Consider the following 20,857-nt stretch of genomic DNA (forward strand, 5'->3'; position numbering starts at 1 on the left):
ACTCTAAAGTGGAGTGTTTGGTTAACTTTATTAACTGTTTGTTTTTTCCGCAGAACAGACTACAGAGCGAGCTGCACTCAAACACAGACCGTGCAGACAGCCGTAAACGGCGCTGCAAGGCCAAAAAAAGCTCCTCTATGTAATCCTATATAGTATTGTTCCACAATCTAGCAGGATACGGATGGAAAGTCACTAATTGGATAAATTTGAAAAAATGTGCAGCAGGCTGCACTATTTGAAAAGTGGACACTGGAACGGTATGAGGCAGTGACGCACCCTGAGCTGACTACAACCGGCTGTGGCGGCAGAACAGACTACAGAGCGAGCTGCACTCACACATAGACCGTGCAGACAGCCGTAAACGGCGCTGCAAGGCCAAAAAAAGCTCCTCTATATAATGCTATATAGTGTTTTTCCACAATCTAGCAGGATACGGGTGGAAAGCCACTAATAGGATAAATTTGAAAAAATGTGCAGCAGGCTGCACTAATTGCAAAAACGGACACTGGATTGAACAGTATGAGGCAGTGATGCACCCTGAGCTGACTACAACCAGCTGTGGCTGCAGACAGACTACAGAGTGAGCTGCACTCACACACACAGAGACCTTGCAGACAGCTGTAAACAGCACTGCAAGGCAAAAGCAAGGTTCTCACACAGCGGTTGCTAAATTAGCTTGGGTAAAGGACAATGAAGCAAATCGCTATCTTTAAACTGGCCCTCAATCAGAACACAGCGTTCTGTCCCTAACTGAATTCACAGCAGAGTGAGCCCAAAATGGCGGAGGCGACTTTTATAGTGCATCATGACATCATTTCAGCAGCCAATCACAGCCATGCCAGTAGTTACATGCCTACCATGCAGAACAGGATGTGCCCACACTTCTAATTAGTCCTCATTGGCTGAATTCTGGCTCTGTGAATTATGGGAACTTCCGATTCCGGTATCCGATGTACTGAAAGTATCGGAACTCGGTATCGGAATTCCGATACCGCAAATATCGTCCGATACCCGATACTTGCGGTATCGGAATGCTCAACACTGGTCACGGGTCATAATTACCAATCTATGAGAAAATAAAAATTATGCACATATTGCCATCCATATGCAGGGTGTTTGCTGTCCATTTTTAAAGTGAAGAGCTGACCAAGCACTGATGACAATCAGATAAAAACCGCTGATAAAAATTGGACCATGTTTTCATAAGAGAAAAATCATTGACATCTGAGTTGCAGGAATGCGAGAATAAAGTAAAAAAATGGTTGGACATGAAGGTCAAAACTGGCTTCCTGATCCCAAAACTATGGCCGTGTTTAACTTCAGCAGAAGTAACAACAATCAGACATATGTGTACTTGAGACATACAAGAACTGTACAAAACATCAACGGAGGAAAAAGCAAGACTTATCCTAAAATGGCTGCTATAGTGACAGTTAAAAAAAAACAGTTAAGATGCACTACATATTATTAAGCATCAACAGATACAACAGCGCCATCTGCTGACACCGCAATGTAACTCCTCCAACGTATAATGAGTTTGTAGCTTGTTGCATGTATTTCAACACCCTTTCTCAACAGTAAAGACTTGTTAGATCAGTCCTAACTTCATCAGCCTTTGATGCCATTCAGCAGTTAGTGTCTTTGTAAATATATCTGCATTCCTGTCATCAGTTGGACAGTACTCCAGATTCAGAAGAACTTGTTCTTGATCATGCTTCAGAAAGAGAAATTTAACAACAATTTGCTTCGTTCTGGGGTTATTTGAGCTAGTGCAAGACATCCTTGATTGTCTTCAAATATTTTTGTAGGTTCAACTGTTTTTGATCAAGATCTGTCAATAGTTGTCTCAGCCATATGACTTCTTGACTTGCCTGTGCTGCAGCAACTCATTCCGCTTCTGTTGATGACAGTGTTACGTTAGATTGCTTTCTTCTAGCCCAACTAACGACCCTGCTTGAAAGTAAAAAGAAATATCCACTGGTTGGTTTTCTGTCAGAAGGGTATCCAGCTCAGTTAGAACCGACATATCCAGTCAGATTGCATTTCACTTGCTGGTAACTTGAGTTTAAGATAAGAGGTTCCTTTCAGGCAGCTTATAATCCTCTTTACAGCATTTCAATCCACCTGAGATGGCTTTCATATTTTTCTGCATAACATTCCCACTGCTGCTGCAGTATCTGGTCTTGCGGCAGTAGCAAGACATAACAATTTTCTTATTGCTTTACTGTACTGTTCATTATTTGATAGCATATTCTGTTGGTTGTTCAATTCCTTCAAATAGTTACCATTGGAGACTTTACTGGTTTTGCATCTTTCAATCCAAACATTTCAACTATCTCCTGTACCTTAAGTAGTGATATGCGAGCGTGCTTGTCACTACTCATCACTTGCTCGAGCAACAGTGTGTTTGGGATGCTCGTTACTCGGCGAATATTTTTTTAATGCTTCAGCGGGAGCTCCAGTCCCTGCCTCGCATGTTTGGTGCATTTTAGAAAAATATGTAGAACTAGCTGTTTCCAGCCAGCTAATGCTCGGCATGCTCATTGCTATCTAATTAACGCTGCTAGTGATTAAACTAAAGTAAATAATGACAACATTCAATAGCGCTTACGCAGGTGGTAAATTAACTTAAAATGAAGTTAATAACAATAATAATAATTAAAAATCAGAATAATACTAATATATTTTATTCACAGTGTAAAATCAAAAGCAAACTGGATTCGTGTGGTAATGTGTGGGGACAGAGCCTCATGTGGTAATGTGTGGGGACGGAGCCTCGTATGGTAATGTGGAGGGACGGAGCCTCGTATGGTAATGTGTGGGGACAGAGCCTCGTGTGGTAATGTGGGGAGCGGGATTATGTGTGGTAATATGGTGGGGGGTGGGATTATGTGTGGTAATTTGGTGGGGGGATTGTGTCTGGTAATGTGGTGGGGGGCGGGATTATGTGTGGTAATGTGGTGGGGGGGCGATATTATGTGTGATAATGTGGTGGGGGCGGGATTATGTGTGGTAATGTGGTGGGGGGCGGGATTATGTGTGGTGATGTGGTGGGGGGCGGGATTGTGTGTGGTGATGTGGGGGGGCAGGATTATGTGTGGTAATGTGGTTGGGGGGCGGGATTATGTGTGGTAATGTGGTGGGGGGTAAGATTATGTGTGGTAATGTGGTGGGGGGGCGGATTATGTGTGGTAATGTGGTGGGGGGGCGGGATTATGTGTGGTGATGTGGTGGGGGGGCGGGATTATGTGTGGTGATGTGGTGGGGGGAAGGATTATGTGTGGTGATGTGGTGGGGGGCGGGATTATGTGTGGTAATGTGGTGGGGGGGCGGGATTACGTGTGGTAATGTAATGGGGGGTGGGATTATGTGTGGTAATGTGGTGGGGTGTGGGATTGTGTGTGGTAATCTGGTGGGGGGTGGGATTGTGTGTGGTGATGTGGTGGGGGGCGGGATTGTGTGTGGTGATGTGGTGGGGGTCAGGATTATGTGTGGTAATGTGGTGGGGGGCGGGATTATGTGTGGTAATGTGGTGGGGGGCGGGATTATGTGTGGTAATATGGTTGGGGGGCGGGATTATGTGTGGTAATGTGGTGGGGGGCAGGATTATGTGTGGTAATGTGGTGTGGGGCCGGGATTATGTGGGGTAATGTGGTGGGGGGCGGGATTATGTGTGGTAATGTGGTGGGGGGGCGGGATTGTGTGTGGTAATGTGGTGGATGTCCGGGATTATGTGTAGTAATGTGGTGGGGGGGCGGGATTTTGTGTGTAATGTGGTGGGGGCAGGATTATGTGTGGTAATGTGGTGGGGGGCAGGATTATGTGTGGTAATGTGGTAGGGGGCGGGATTATGTGTAGTAATGTGGGGGGCAGGATTATGTGTGGTAATGTGGTGAGGGGGCTGGATTGTGTGTGGTAATGTGGTGGGGGGCGGGATTATGTGTGGTAATGTGGTGGGGGTGGGATTATGTGTGGTAATGTGGTGGGGGGGCGGGATTATGTGTGGTAATGTGGTGGGGGGGCGGGATTATGTGTGGTAATGTGGTGGGGGGCAGGATTATGTGTGGTAATGTGGTGGGAGGTGGGACTATGTGTGGTAATGTGGTGGGGTCGGGAATATGTGTGGTAATGTAGGGGGCGGGATGATGTGTGGTATTGTGGTGGGGGGCGGGATTATGTGTGGTAATGTGGTGGGGGTGAGATTATGTGTGGTAATGTGGTGGGGGGCGGGATTGTGTGTGGTAATGTGGTGGGGGGCTGGATTGTGCATGGTAATGTGGTGGGGGGCGGGATTGTGTGGTAATGTGGTGGGGGGGCGGGATTATGTGTGGTGATGTGATGGGGGGGTGGGATTGTGTGTGGTGATGTGGTGGGGGGGTGGGATTGTGTGTGGTAATGTGGTGGGGGGGCCGGATTGTGTGTGGTAATGTGGGGGGCGGGATTATGTGTGGTGATGTGGTGGGGGGGCTGGTATTGTGTGTGGTAATGTGGGGGGCAGGATTATGTGTGGTAATATGGTGGGGGCGGTATTGTGTGTGGTAATTTGGTGGGGGGCGGGATTGTGTGTGGTAATTGGGTGGGGGGGTGGGATTATGTGTGGTAATGTGGTGGGGAGCTGGATTGTGTGTGGTAATGTGGTGGGGGCGGGATTGTGTGTGTTGATGTGGTGGGGGGGCGGGATTGTGTGTGGTAATGTGGTGGGGGGGCGGGATTGTGTGTGGTAATAGGTGGGGGTGGGCTTGTGTGTGGTAATGTGGTGGGGGGCGGGATTGTGTGTGGTAATGTGGTGGGGAGGTGGGATTGTGTGTGGTAATGGGGTGGGGGGCAGGATTTTGTGGAATAATGGGGTGGGGGCGGGATTATGTGTGGTGATGTGTGTGGGTGGAGCTACTGTGCAGGGGGCGGGATTAGCGAGTATTCACAATGCTTCATATATATAGATTGAGAGTCCTCAGTGGTTGATACCTTTTAATGGCTAACTGAAAAGATGGTAACAAATTGCAAGCTTTCGAGACTACACAGGTCTCTTCATCAGGCAAAGACTAAAAGAAATTCTGAAGAATCACATATTTATGCACAACATAGCACAGACATAAAAAACATGGATAAGACAGGTGACATGAAATGTTCTTTTTTGGGGGTTAACTGAACTGTCTTTAAAAAAGCACCACACTCGGGAACACCTAACCCTTGACTTGGCAACTTGGCAACATGTCACCTGTCTTATCCATGTTTTGTTTTTTTCTGTGCTTTGTTGTGCATAAATATGTGATTCTTCAGAATTTCTTTAGTCTTTGCCTGATGAAGAGACCTGTGTAGTCTCGAAAGCTTGCAATTTGTTACCATCTTTTCAGTTAGCCATTAAAAGGTATCAAGCACTGAGGACTCTCAATGCTACATATTTTTCTATCTACTGGCTAACACGGTACCAAGATATATTTCTTTCCTGTATCATGGTGCATTTTAGACATGAACATATGGGGATTGCCTGCCAGTCACTGTATTGTCATAGCCATCTTGGTTGTGGCATTACTGTGATTGGCTGGCCGCCAGGGCCGTATTTAGAGTTTCTGCTGCCCTAGGCACTTTTAGTGCTGCCTCCCCCATTGGTGAGTATGACGCTATCGGCAGTGACTTTGGCAAAAATCGCTGATGTGAAAGTAGCCTTTTGCAGCAGATCCAGCAGTTTTTCTGCATCTGCCGCGTAATGGATCATTTACGGCAACACTGCGTTCGGCCTCATTCATTCCCTATGGGACTTGCAGACATGTGCGGCACTTGCGGTTTTGCCGTGATCCGGCAAATGCGGTACTTGCAGCAATGGAAAAAAACACTGCTAGCAGTGAGTCTCACCGCAAGTGCAAAACCGCAATTGCCGCACATGTCCGCAAGTAGCCATCACTACCTGTCCCTGCACCTTGCTAGCTCATCCCTATCCATCCCTCCCTGACCTAAAACTACACTATAAGGGTATGTGCACACGCTGCGGATTCTGCTGCAGATTTTTCCGCAGCGGATTTGGAAAATCCGCAGTGCAAAACCACTGCGGTTTTCACTGCGGATTTTCTCGCAGTTTCTTCTGCGGATTCCTTTGCGGGTTTTCTACTGCACTTTCCTATTGGTGCAGGTTGAAAACCGCTGCGGAATCCGCAGAAAGAATTGACATGCTGCGGAAAATAATCCGCTGCGTTTCCGCTCGGATTTTTCCGCAGCATGTACACAGCGTTTTTTTTCCCATAGGTTTAACATGGTACTGTAAACTTTGGGAAAACTGCTGCGGATCCGCAGCAAAATCCGCAGCGTGTGCACATACCCTAAAGCTTTAGAAAAACAATTTATTAACTGACATATTCCTATGATAATGAGGGCTCCAGGCTACGGCGCAGACTAGGACGGGCAGTCTCCGGGTCTCCATTCTCTCTGTGCACACCCTCAGTCCCTGCCTCACTGCCTGTGCTGCACTGTGCACAGACATCCCTCCACCGGACCCGGTAATCACCACTCGCAGTAGCATACCAGCAGAGGTGTATCTAGGGTTTCTGGCACCCCGGGGCAAGAATTCATTTTGGTGCCCCCCTCCGCCAAGGACATATGCGATTTGCACACTCAGTCATGTACCCACGAGCTTTCTCCCTAATGCTCTCAATGTTCAGTGAAAAACTCAGAGAAGCAGAAGAGAAGCTCGTTGGCACAGGACCAGAAGTATGAAAATCGCATATGAGTGAAGTGTGACGACTACTGGAACCTGCAGAGCGTAATCCTGACATCGCAGCTTCTGAATTCTCACAACTAATGCACTGCACACTTTTAGGATTCTCCCTTGCCGGTGGACAGTCATGTCAGCACAAGTATGTGATTTGTATACTTCTGACCACATTCCGACTAGACGTGCCCGGCCTCGCTCAGTTCATTTTCATTGATGGAGGCCACACATGTCTAGTCAGCACGTGACCGCATGTACGTAAATCACCAGCACCAGAGAATCCTGACAGCGTGCAGTGCGCACTGTGAGAATTCAGAAGTCTGCAGTCACAAAGAATGACTGCAGACTCATTACAAACCTAGACATCCCCTTTAATGCTCCTAACATAAATAAAAACATGAGCGTTAGCATCACAAATAACATTTACATCCAGGTTCCTGATAGATGACGTCGCCTCTGGAGACATTCTTCTTCTTTTCTTCATCTTGTCCAGATCCCATGATGAGTTTTCTTATCCACAGCCGTCTCTGCAGACCTCCATCTCGACTCGACCCCAAAAAAGTAAAAGTCGCTCAACCCTACTAATAATGCTATTAAAATAGCTCCTAAAGCCTCCCCAACATGTTTCACCAGCTATACTGGCTTCATCAGGGATTGAGTCTCTTTGTTAAAGCCCGTTTATTTGTCTTGGTCCTCTGGGACTCCTGCTAGGAGTTCGGACACATCCTCTGATGATTTTGAGGTTAATGCCATTGTTGGGTTCAATGTTGTGAATTTGGTTTCTGGGCTCCCCCGGTGGTCACTGGTGGTACTGAACTTGTGTGCTTCATCTCCTCTGTTCACCTGTTTCCATCAGGATGTGGGAGTTTTCTATTTTACCTTGCTCCTCAGTCATTTCTATGCCGGCCAACAATGTTACCAGAAGCCTTTCTGTTGCATGTTCCTGCTCCTAGACTACTACCAGCTAAGTTGGACTTGTTGTCCTAAGTTTGTTTTGCATTTTTGTTCCAGTTCTCTGTGATTGAATATTTCTGAGGCTGGAAGCTCTTGTGAGCTGAAATTGCCACTCTGGTGTCATGAGTTGATATTAGAGTCTTAAAGTAATTTCAGGATGGTGTTTTGAAAGGGTTTTCAGCTGACTGTGAAGTTCCCTTTTCTGTCTTCCTACTATCTAGTAAGCGGACCTCAATTTGCTAAACCTATTTTCATACTTCGTATGTCAATTTCCTCTGAAATCACTGACAATATATGTGGGGGCTACTGTCTGCCTTTTGGGTAAAATTTCTCTAGAGGTAAGCCAGGTCTGTATTTTCCTCTGCTAGGGTCAGTCAGTCCTCCGGCTGGCGCTGGGCGTCTAGGGATAAAACGTAGGCACGCTACCCGGCCACTGTTAGTTGTGCGGTAGGTTTAGCTCACAGTCAGCTCGAGTTCCCATCTTCCAAGAGCTAGTCCTTTTGTATGTTTTACTACGTTCTCTTGCCATTGAGAACCATGACAGTTTGGCCGGCCAAGGGTTAAAATAATTGGCTGAAGATAGGAGAGAAAAGAAGTCTGCAGAGAATTTTTTTTTTTTTTTTTTTTTCTTTTTTGAGTTTGCTCATTAGTTGATTCACTAGCATCTCTGCTTACTGCAGCCTTCGTCTCTCTCTCCTTCTAATCCTTGAATGGTTCTGATTTCACCTGATTAAAATGGATCCTCAGAGTTTAGCTACAGGTTTGAATAATCTCGCTATGAAGGTTCAAAGTTTACAGGATTTTGTAACTCATGCTCCTATATCTGAACCTAGAGTTCCTTTGCCTGAATTTTTCTCCGGGGATAGATCTCGCTTCCAGAATTTCAAACATAATTGTAAATTATTTTTGTCTCTGAGATCTCGCTCCGCTGGAGATCCTGCACAGCAGGTCAGGATTGTAATTTCCTTGCTCCGGGGCGACCCTCAGGATTGGGCATTTGCTTTGGCACCAGGGGATCCTACGTTGCTCAATGTGGATGCGTTTTTCCTGGCTTTGGGGTTGCTTTATGAGGAACCTCATTTAGAGATTCAGGCTGAAAAAGCCTTGATGGCCCTGTCTCAAGGGCAAGATGAGGCTGAAATATACTGCCAAAAATTTCGTAAGTGGTCTGTGCTTACTCAGTGGAATGAGTGCGCCCTGGCGGCGAATTTCAGAGAGGGTCTCTCTGATTCCATTAAAGATGTTATGGTGGGGTTCCCTGTGCCTACAGGTCTGAATGAGTCCATGACAATGGCTATTCAGATTAATCGGCGTTTGCGGGAGCGCAAACCTGTGCACCATTTGGCGGTGTCTACTGAGAAGGCGCCAGAGATTATGCAATGTGATAGAATTCTGTCCAGAAGCGAACGACAGAATTTATAAGTTATATCAGCATGCTCTAAACGTACTAAGAGGGTTGATAAGTCTGTTTCAATTGGCACTTTACAGTCTAAGTTTATTCTGTCTGTGACCCTGATTTGCTCTTTATCGTCTATTACCGCGGACGCCTATGTCGACTCTGGCGCCGCTTTGAGTCTTATGGATTGGTCCTTTGCCAAACGCTGTGGGTTTAATTTAGAGCCTCTGGAAGTTCCTATACCTCTGAAGGGTATTGACTCCACGCCATTGGCTAGTAATAAACCACAATACTGGACACAAGTAACTATGCGTATTAATCCGGATCATCAGGAGATTATTCGCTTCCTTGTGTTGTATAATCTACATGATGTGTTGGTGCTTGGATTACCATGGCTGCAATCTCATAACCCAGTCCTCGACTGGAAAGCAATGTCTGTGTTAAGCTGGGGATGTCAGGGGACTCATGGGGACGTACCTTTGGTTTCCATTTCGTCATCTATTCCCTCTGAGATTCCAGAATTTTTATCTGATTATCGTGACGTTTTTGAGGAGCCTAAACTTGGTTCACTACCTCCGCACAGAGATTGCGATTGTACTATAGATCTGATCCCGGGCAGTAAGTTTCCTAAGGGTCGTTTATTTAATCTATCTGTGCCTGAACATGCTGCTATGCGGGAATATATTAAGGAGTCCTAGGAAAAGGGACATATTCGTCCTTCGTCATCTCCCTTAGGAGCCGGTTTTTTCTTTGTGTCTAAAAAAGATGGCTCTTTGAGGCCGTGTATTGATTATCGGCTTTTGAATAAAATCACGGTTAAATATCAGTATCCTTTGCCACTGCTTACTGATTTGTTTGCTCGAATAAAGGGGGCCAAGTGGTTCTCTAAGATTGATCTTCGTGGGGCGTATAATTTAGTGCGAATTAAGCAGGGGGATGAGTGGAAAACCGCATTTAATACGCCTGAGGGTCATTTTGAGTATTTAGTAATGCCTTTTGGTCTTTCAAATGCCCCTTCAGTCTTTCAGTCTTTTATGCATGACATTTTCCGTGAATATTTGGATAAATTTATGATTGTGTATCTGGATGATATTTTGATTTTTTCGGATGACTGGGACTCTCATGTCCAACAGGTCAGGAGGGTTTTTCAGGTTTTGCGCTCTAATTCCTTGTGTGTAAAGGGTTCTAAGTGCGTTTTTGGGGTTCAAAAGATTTAGTTTTTGGGGTACATTTTTTCCCCCTCTTCCATTGAGATGGACCCTGTCAAGGTTCAGGCTATTTGTGATTGGACGCAACCCTCTTCTCTTAAGAGCCTTCAGAAGTTTTTGGGCTTTGCTAATTTTTATCGTCAATTTATAACTGGTTTTTCTGATGTTGCTAAACCGTTGACTGATTTGACTAAGAAGGGTGCTGATGTTGCTGATTGGTCCCCTGCTGCTGTGGAGGCCTTTCGGGAGCTTAGGCGCCGCTTTTCTTCCGCCCCTGTGTTGCGTCAGCCTGATGTTGCTCTTCCTTTTCAGGTTGAGGTCGACGCTTCAGAGATCGGAGCTGGGGCGGTTTTGTCGCAGAAAAGTTCCGACTGCTCCGTGATGAGACCTTGCGCGTTCTTTTCTCGTAAATTTTCGCCCGCTGAGCGAAATTATGATATTGGTAATCGGGAGCTCTTGGCTATGAAGTGGGCTTTTGAGGAGTGGCGTCATTGGCTTGAGGGGGCTAGACATCAGGTGGTGGTATTGACCGACCACAAGAATTTGATTTATCTTGAGTCTGCCAGGCGCCTGAATCCTAGACAGGCGCGCTGGTCGTTATTTTTCTCTCGGTTTAATTTTGTGGTTTCTTACCTACCGGGTTCTAAAAATGTGAAGGCGGATGCCCTTTCTAGGAGTTTTGAGCCTGATTCCCCTGGTAATTCTGAACCTACAGGTATCCTTAAGGATGGAGTGATATTATCTGCTGTTTCCCCAGACTTGCGACGGGTCTTGCAGGAGTTTCAGGCGGATAGACCTGATCGTTGCCCGCCTGGTAGAATGTTTGTTCCTGATGATTGGACCAGTAGAGTCATCTCGGAGGTCCATTCTTCTGCGTTAGCTGGTCATCCTGGAATCTTTGGTACCAGGGATTTGGTGGCTAGGTCCTTCTGGTGGCCTTCCCTGTCGCGAGATGTGCGAGGTTTTGTGCAGTCTTGTGATGTTTGTGCTCGGGCCAAGCCTTGTTGTTCTCGGGCTAGTGGATTGTTGTTATCTTTGCCTATTCCGAAGAGGCCTTGGACTCACATCTCCATGGATTTTATTTCTGATCTCCCTGTTTCTCAGAAGATGTCTGTCATCTGGGTGGTGTGTGACCGTTTCTCTAAGATGGTCCATTTGGTCCCCTTGCCTAAATTGCCTTCCTCATCCGAGCTGGTTCCTCTGTTTTTTCAAAATGTGGTTCGCTTGCATGGTATTCCGGAGAATATCGTTTCTGACAGGGGAACCCAATTCGTGTCTAGATTTTGGCGAGCGTTCTGTGCTAGGATGGGCATTGATTTGTCTTTTTCGTCTGCTTTCCATCCTCAGACTAATGGCCAGACCGAGCGAACTAATCAGACCTTGGAGACTTATTTGAGGTGTTTTGTGTCTGCGGATCAGGATGATTGGGTTGCCTTTTTGCCCTTGGCGGAGTTTGCCCTCAATAATCGGGCTAGTTCTGCCACCTTGGTTTCTCCTTTCTTCTGTAATTCGGGGTTTCATCCTCGTTTCTCTTCCGGTCAGGTGGAGTCTTCGGATTGTCCTGGAGTGGATGCTGTGGTGGAGAGGTTGCATCAGATTTGGGGGCATGTGGTGGACAATTTGAAATTGTCCCAGGAGAAGACTCAGCATTTTGCCAACCGCCGTCGTCGTGTTGGTCCTCGTCTTTGTGTTGGGGACTTGGTGTGGTTGTCTTCTCGTTTTGTCCCTATGAAGGTTTCTTCTCCTAAGTTTAAGCCTCGGTTCATCGGCCCGCACAAGATATTGGAGATTCTTAACCCTGTGTCCTTTCGTTTGGACCTCCCTGCATCTTTTTCTATTCATAATGTCTTCCATCGGTCATTGTTGCGCAGGTATGAGGTACCGGTTGTGCCTTCCGTTGAGCCTCCTGCTCCGGTGTTGGTTGAGGGTGAGTTGGAGTACGTTGTCGAGAAGATCTTGGACTCCCGTGTTTCCAGACGGAGACTTCAGTATCTGGTCAAGTGGAAGGGCTACGGTCAGGAGGATAATTCTTGGGTGACTTCCTCTGATGTTCATGCCTCCGATTTGGTCCGTGCCTTTCATAGGGCTCATCCTGATCGCCCTGGTGGTTCTGGTGAGGGTTCGGTGCCCCCTCCTTGAGGGGGGGGTACTGTTGTGAATTTGGTTTCTGGGCTCCCCCGGTGGTCACTGGTGGTACTGAACTTGTGTGCTTCATCTCCTCTGTTCACCTGTTTCCATCAGGATGTGGGAGTTTTCTATTTTACCTTGCTCCTCAGTCATTTCTATGCCGGCCAACAATGTTACCAGAAGCCTTTCTGTTGCATGTTCCTGCTCCTAGACTACTACCAGCTAAGTTGGACTTGTTGTCCTAAGTTTGTTTTGCATTTTTGTTCCAGTTCTCTGTGATTGAATATTTCTGAGGCTGGAAGCTCTTGTGAGCTGAAATTGCCACTCTGGTGTCATGAGTTGATATTAGAGTCTTAAAGTAATTTCAGGATGGTGTTTTGAAAGGGTTTTCAGCTGACTGTGAAGTTCCCTTTTCTGTCTTCCTACTATCTAGTAAGCGGACCTCAATTTGCTAAACCTATTTTCATACTTCGTATGTCAATTTCCTCTGAAATCACCGACAATATATGTGGGGGCTACTGTCTGCCTTTTGGGTAAAATTTCTCTAGAGGTAAGCCAGGTCTGTATTTTCCTCTGCTAGGGTCAGTCAGTCCTCCGGCTGGCGCTGGGCGTCTAGGGATAAAACGTAGGCACGCTACCCGGCCACTGTTAGTTGTGCGGTAGGTTTAGCTCACAGTCAGCTCGAGTTCCCATCTTCCAAGAGCTAGTCCTTTTGTATGTTTTACTACGTTCTCTTGCCATTGAGAACCATGACAGTTCAAGGTGGTTCGTGGTAAAAAATTTTTTGGGTGGACTGGAAGAGTCATGGGCCTTAGGATAGGACCTTGAAACCTTTAAAGCACATTTGTGCCCCCCAGCTTATTGCAGCTTCCGAACGTGGCAAGAATTGCCGGGGCGGATGCTGGCGGGGGTAATGTTAGGCATCAGGATTCTCCCTCTGCATGAGGTAGATCCCAAGCCTTGCCTACATCTGCAGTCTCCCATTCTGCTTTGACCGCTGCAGGTGCTGCTGAGCATAGTCGTCGGTCCCAGCATCTTGCTCAGGTTCGTGCTATTTGTCTGGTTACTGCTGGCTCTTCAGCCTAGTCTATGGTAACCAGGGGTAGTCAGCGACGAGCGAACACTCTGAAGAATAACCCTATTGAGCATGCTCGTGATGTGGTGATGTATCATTGATGGTCGGAAATGTGGCTGCTCAGTATTGCAACCTGTGAGTGGGTATTTACGCTTGCGTTCCAAGGACTGGGGTAGGGGCAACTCAATGCTGTGCTAGGACAAGGATGTGAACGTGTTTGTTGACTGTGGTTGCAAGTGCCCTATGACAGGTGCTGGGTGGGAGTCATTTTGTCTTACATCATGGATAGGGGATTGGCGTGCATGTAGAACAGGGGAAGAGGCACTGGTGTCACCTGCAGACACTGTTTCTGTACCCTGGCATTCAGCCCAAGTAATCGGGGGCTTTGCTTGCATGTGCCTAAGCATGCTGGTGGTGGTAGTTGTGCTGCCCTTGCTGATGCTGGTATGGCAGATGTTGCAAATGTTCTTTTTCTTGGGTTAACTGAACTGTCTTTAAAAAAGCGCCACACTCGGGAACACCTAACCCTTGACTTGGCTACTTCACCGTGGTTGGTGCTCTGGGGAACAGTTGCTCGCCTTGTGTCTCTGACTACCCCACTGCTTCTTCCTGCCTGTTGTGGTGCTGCAGATCCCTCCCCCTGTTCGCTGCTGTCCTCGATCTGAATGTCACCTTTCCAGGTTGGGAATCACTTTGTCCACCACCTCATCTTCCACTTCCGCATCCTGGTCCTCCTCCTTACTTGCTGACTTAACACCACTTGCTGGCAATTGTGTCTCATCATAATCCAGCTCTTGTGAAAGTAATTGCATTTTCCCACCTTCACCTTCTTGGGCATCTCTACATGTGATCACCTCATGTCCCACTTGAAAAGGGCAGGGTAAGAGAATCTATAAATGGAAATGTGAACAGCTCTTCAGAGTGTCCAAGTGTGGGATCACTTGTTTCCAGGCACTCGGCATGGTGTGAGGAAGGAGGATCAGGGTGATGATTATGTGTTCCAGAATCACGGCTAATGACACTGGACAATGTGGAAGACAGGGTGATGCTGGCAAAGTGGACTGGAAGCATTATCTGCTATGCATCCAACAACCTATTCATATTGGTCTGGCTTCAAGAGAGGTGTACCACACCCCCCTACAAAGTGTTACAGGCAGCTAGATCGACATGACGTATGTTTGTTGTTCTCCTGCAGCAGCAGGCACAGTTTCATCTTACTCATGGTCTCGGCCTTTGTGCTTACCATCAGCATCAGGTCCACTTCGCCGTCCCCTACCATGCACTTTGCCCATTTTAAATTATGGATGAAATATCCCTGTTGAGGAAACATTGCAGGCAGTACAATAATTCCAGCAAAATTTGCTCACTTCAGATGGACGTACAAGACTACAGTATCAATATAGCAATGCGTTATTTTTTTAGTAAAAGATTTTTCTTTTTTACTATTTTGAGGCCCAACTATAGTATGATATATGCTCTATAACATGTCATTGTTGAAAAAAATTGCAGTATTACAATTCCAGGAAAATTTGCCCAATTCAGATGGACGTATAAGACTGCAGTATCAATATAGCAATGCTGTTTGTAACCAAACTATTTTTTGGGGTGTTTTGAATCCCAGCTTTAGCATGATAAATGCTGTATAAAATTTCACTGCTCCAAAAAATTGCAGTATTGTTATTGCAGGAAAATTTGCACACCTCAGATGGACGTATAAGACTGCAGTATCAATATAGGAATGCTATTGACATCCAACCAAGTCTGGCTATATGCTTTTTATGCACAACTGTGGCAATAAAAATGGTATATAATATTTCCCTGATTAGAACAATTTGCAGGATTAAGAGCAAAAATAATATTATTAGCCCTGAGAAGGGTTTTTGGTATCAGTTGCAGGCTGCAGCATAAAGGACGTGCAATTCACCCTATCCTGTCCTACATGATCCCTTCTGCACAATGTCTCCCTAAGTGCTGCTAACAGCAGTATTAATATCGATTATAATTAGCCCTAAGAAGGGCTGTTGTTGTACTTCACAGAAATCTAAATGTGGTTGACTCCCTGACAAATACGCAGCTACAATTCTTTCTCTCTCTCTCATCAGCACCTTTCCCTGCTCTTCCTGTGTCCAGGGTACACTGTGATGAGCATGGCGTCACGGTCTTGTATAGACCTGATGACTCTATGCGGCCAGCAGGGCCGTATTTGCCACTAGGCACTTGAGGGCACGTGCCTAGGGCGGCGGGATGTGGGGGGCGCACTTGAGCTAGGTTTTTTTTATTATTTTTTTTTTTATAAAACTCTGGGGTCAAGTGTCCCCCCCTCCTCCCCGCCCCCCTCCCTGAAGACGTAATACTCACCTTCCTCCAGTGGTGGCTGCTACTGCGTCTCAGCGCCGGCAGCGCGTCCTGTCTTCAGCGGTCACATGGTACCGCTCATTAAGGTGATGAATATGCGCATATTCATCACCTTAATGAGCGGTACCATGTGACCGCTCATACAGGAAGGAAGACGCTGCAGAGATGCCGGGAAGTTCTGCGCCGCGCGGTGAGAGGTGAGTATGACAGGGAAAAAGGATGGGGGAGCCATGCACGCAGGGGAGAAGGATAGGGGAGCCATGCATGCAGGGGAGAAGGATGGGGGAGCCATGCAAGCAGGGGAGAAGGATGGGGGAGCCAAGCACACAGGGTGGGAGGATAGGGGAGCCATGCACGCAGGGGAGAAGGATTGGGGAGTCATGCATGCAGGGTGGGAGGATAGGGAAGCCATGCACGCAGGGGAGAAGGATGGGGGAGCCATGCACGCAGGGTGGGAGGATAGGGGAGCCATGTGCGCAGGGGAGAAGGATGGGGGAGCCAAGCACGCAGGGTGGGAGGATAGGGGAGCCATGCACGCAGGAGAGAAGGATGGGGGAGCCATGCACGCAGGGTGAGAGGATAGAGGAGCCATGCACACAGGGTGGGAGAATAGGGGAGCCATGCATGCAGGGGAGAAGGATGGGGGAGCCATGCACGCAGGGGAGAAGGATGGGGGAGCCATGCACGCAGGGGAGGAGGATGGGGGAGCCATGCACGCAGGGGAGGAGGATGGGGGAGCCATGCACGCAGGGGAGGAGGATGGGGGAGCCATGTATGCAGGGGAGGAGGATGGGGGATCCATGCACGCAGGGGAGGAGGATGGGGGAGCCATGTATGCAGGGGAGGAGGATGGGGGAATCATGCACGCAGGGTGGGAGAATAGGGGAGCCATGCACGCAGGGGAGAAGGATGGGGGAGCCATGCACGCAGGGGAGGAGGATGGGGGAGCCATGCACGCAGGGGAGGAGGATGGGGGAGCCATGTACGCAGGGGAGGAGGATGGGGGAGCCATGCACGCAGGGGAGAAGGATAGAGGAGCCACGCACGCAGGGTTGGAGGATAGGGGAGCCATGCACTCAGGGGAGAAGGATGGGGGAGCCATGCATGCAGGGGAGAAGGATGGGGGAGCCATGCACGCAGGGGAGAAGCATGGGGGAGCCATGCATGCAGGGTAGAAGGATAGGGAAGCCATGCACGCAGGGGAGGAGGATGGGGGAGCCCAGCACGCAGGGGAGGAGGATGGGGGAGCCATGCACGCAGGGTGGGAGGATAGGGGAACCATGCACACAGGGGAGGATGGGGGAGCCCAGCACGCAGGGGAGGATTATGGGGGAGCCCAGCACGCAGGGGAGGAGGATGGGGGAGCCATGCACGCAGGGTGGGAGGATAGGGGAACCATGCACGCAGGGGAGAAGGATGGGGGAGCCATGCACGCAGGGTGGGAGGATGGGGGAACCATGCACACAGGGTGGGAAGATGGGGGAGCCATGCACACAGGGTGGGAGGATAGGGGAGCCATGCACACAGGGTGGGAGGATGGAGTATAAATATGGAGTATAAATACTGGGCCCTATAGGGGGGACACAGTGTAAGAGGACAGTGTGAAGAGGGGGCCGGTGTAGAAAGGAGAGGTCAGTGTGAAGAGTATGTACCATAAGAGGGACAGTGTGGGGTGTTGTGATCCGCTTTTTGTCTCCCCTGGTGGTGGCTGGTGGTACTGGAGACTTGTGTGTGCTTTTCTGCCTCAGCTCACCTGCTTCCATCAGTTTTGGGAGTTTCCTATTTAGCCTTGCTCTCCAGTCACTTCCTTGCCGGTCATCATTGTAACCTGAGTCTTTCAGTTGCATGTTCCTGCTACTAGTCTGCTGATCAGCTAAGTGGACTCTTGTCCTTATTGTTTTGTTTTTCTTGTCCAGTTTACAGTTTTGTTATTTCCTGTTACTGGAAGCTCTTGTGGACTGAAATTGCCACTCCTGTGTCATGAGTTGACACAGGAGTCTTAAAGTAATTTCAGGATGGGTTTTTTGAAAGGGTTTTTCAGCTGACCGTGAAGTCCTCTTTTGTATCCTTCCTCTATCTAGTAAGTGGACCTCGCTTTGCTAAATCTACCTTCATACCGTGTATGTCTTTTCCTCTGAACTCACCGTTAATATACGTGGGGGCCACTATCATCTTTGGGGAATTTCTCTAGAGGTAAGCCAGGTCTGTTCCTTCCTCTTCCAGGCGTAGTTAGTTCTCCGGCTGGCGCATGGCATCTAGGCAGCCATAGGAATGCTTCCTGGCTACTGTTAGTTGTGTGGTAGATTTAGGTCACGGTCAGCTTGAGTTTCCATCACCCGAGAGCTAGTCTGTTATTTTTGTGTTTCTGATGTTCCCATGCCATTGGGGAATCATGACAGTATGACCGGCCACTGTTAAAGTAATTGGCAGAAGAAAGGAGAGTAAAAGAAGTCTGTAGATTTTTTTTTTTTTTTTTTTCCTCTCATGTTTGCTACTTAGTTGGCTCAGTTGTATTTCTGCTCTATTTACAGCCTTGCCTTTCTCTCCTTCTAATCCTTGAATGGCTCTGATCTCTCCGGTTTAAGGATGGACCCTCAGAGTTTGGCTGCAGGTTTAAATAATCTTGCTACGAAGGTTCAGAATTTACAAGATTATGTTATACGTACTCCTATTTCTGAACCTAAGATTCCTACACCAGAGGTATTTTCCGGAGATAGATCTCGATTTCTGAATTTCAAATGTAATTGTAAATTATTCCTTTCTCTCAGACTTCACTCCTCTGGAGATCCTGTTCAGCAGGTTAAAATTGTGATTTCGTTACTGCGAGGTGACCCTCAAAATTGGGCATTTTCATTGACACCAGGGGATCCTGCGTTGCTCAATGTGGATGCGTTTTTTCTGGCTTTAGGGTTGCTGTATGAGGAACCTAATTTGGAGATTCAAGCTGAAAAAGCTTTAATAGCCCTGTCTCAAGGGCAAGATGAAGCTGAGATATACTGCCAAAAATTTCGTAAATGGTCTGTGCTTACTCAGTGGAATGAGTGTGCCCTAGCGGCAAATTTCAGAGAGGGCCTTTCTGATGCCGTTAAGGATGTCATGGAGGGGTTTCCTACGCCCACAGGTCTGAATGAGTCCATGACAATGGCGATTCAGATTGATCGGCGTTTGCGGGAGCGCAAACCCGTGCACCATTTGGCGGTATCTTCTGAAGGGACGCCAGAGAAAATGCAATGTGACAGAATTCTGTCAAGAAGCGAGCGGCAGAATTATAGGTGCAAAAATTGCTTGTGCTTCTACTGTGGTGATTCCGCGCATGTTATATCAGCATGCTCTAAACGTACTAGGAAGGTTGACAAATCTGTTTCTATTGGCACTTTACAGTCTAAATTTCTTCTGTCTGTAACTCTGATTTGTTCATTATCAGTTATTACCATGGTTACAATCTCATAACCCAGTACTGGACTGGAAAACTATGTCTGTGTTAAGCTGGGGATGTCGGGGGGCTCATGGGGACATACCTTTGGTTCCTATCTCGTCATCTATTCCCTCTGAGATTCCTGCATTTTTGTCGGATTTTGGGGATATTTTTGAAGAGCCTAAAATTGGTTCTCTCCCTCCCCACAGAGAGTGTGATTGCGCCATAGATCTGATTCCAGGCAGTAAATTTCCAAAGGGTCGTTTGTTTAACCTATCTGTACCTGAGCATGCTGCCATGCGAGAATATGTTAAGGAGTCCCTGGAAAAGGGACATATTCGTCCTTCTTCATCACCTTTAGGAGCTGGGTTTTTCTTTGTCTCTAAAAAGGATGGCTCGCTGAGGCCTTGTATTGATTATCGACTCCTGAATAAAATTACTGTCAAATATTAGTATCCGTTGCCGCTGCTTACTGATTTGTTTGCTCGCATAAGGGGGGCTAAGTGGTTCTCCAAGATTGATCTCCGTGGGGCGTATAATTTGGTGCGAATTAAGCAAGGGGATGAGTGGAAAACCGCATTTAATACGCCTGAGGGCCACTTTGAGTATTTAGTAATGCCTTTCGGCCTTTCTAATGCGCCTTCAGTTTTTCAGTCCTTTATGCATGATATTTTCCGTGAATATCTGGATAAATTTATGATTGTGTATTTGGACGATATTTTGATTTTTTCTGAGGACTGGGAGTCTCATGTTCAGCAGGTCAGGAGGGTTTTTCAGGTCTTGCGGGAGAATTCTCTGTGTGTAAAGGGTTCTAAGTGTGTTTTTGGGGTTCAAAAGATTTCCTTTTTGGGGTACATTTTTTCCCCTTCTTCTGTTGAGATGGACCCTGTCAAGGTTCGGGCTATTTGTGACTGGACGCAGCCTACTTCTCTAAAAGGTCTTCAGAAGTTCTTGGGCTTTGCTAATTTTTATCGTCGATTTATAACTGGTTTTTCTGGTGTTGCTAAGCCTCTTACGGATTTGACTAAGAAGGGTGCTGATGTTGCCAATTGGTCCTCTGCCGCTGTGGAGGCCTTTCGGGAACTTAAGCGCCGCTTTTCGTCTGCCCCTGTGTTGCGCCAGCCCGATGTCTCTCTCCCCTTTCAGGTTGAGGTCGATGCTTCCGAGATCGGAGCGGGGGCGGTTTTGTCGCAGAAAAGTTCCGATTGCTCAGTGATGAGACCTTGTGCGTTCTTTTCTCGAAAATTTTCTGCCGCCGAAAGAAATTATGATGTCGGTAATCGGGAGCTTTTGGCCATGAAGTGGGCATTTGAGGAGTGGCGTCATTGGCTTGAGGGTGCTAGACATCAGGTGGTGGTTTTGACTGATCACAAGAATCTGATTTATCTTGAGTCTGCCAGGCGCCTGAATCCTAGACAGGCGCGCTGGTCGTTGTTTTTCTCTCGGTTTAATTTTGTGGTCTCATATCTACCAGGTTCTAAGAATGTTAAGGCGGATGCCCTTTCTAGGAGTTTTGAGCCTGATTCCCCTGGTGATTCGGAACCTACAGGTATCCTTAAGGATGGGGTGATATTATCCGCTATTTCCCCAGATCTGCGACGTGCTTTGCAAGAGTTTCAGGCGG

This window comes from Ranitomeya variabilis, chromosome 8, assembly GCF_051348905.1.
Source record: "Ranitomeya variabilis isolate aRanVar5 chromosome 8, aRanVar5.hap1, whole genome shotgun sequence".
NCBI lineage: Eukaryota > Metazoa > Chordata > Amphibia > Anura > Dendrobatidae > Ranitomeya > Ranitomeya variabilis.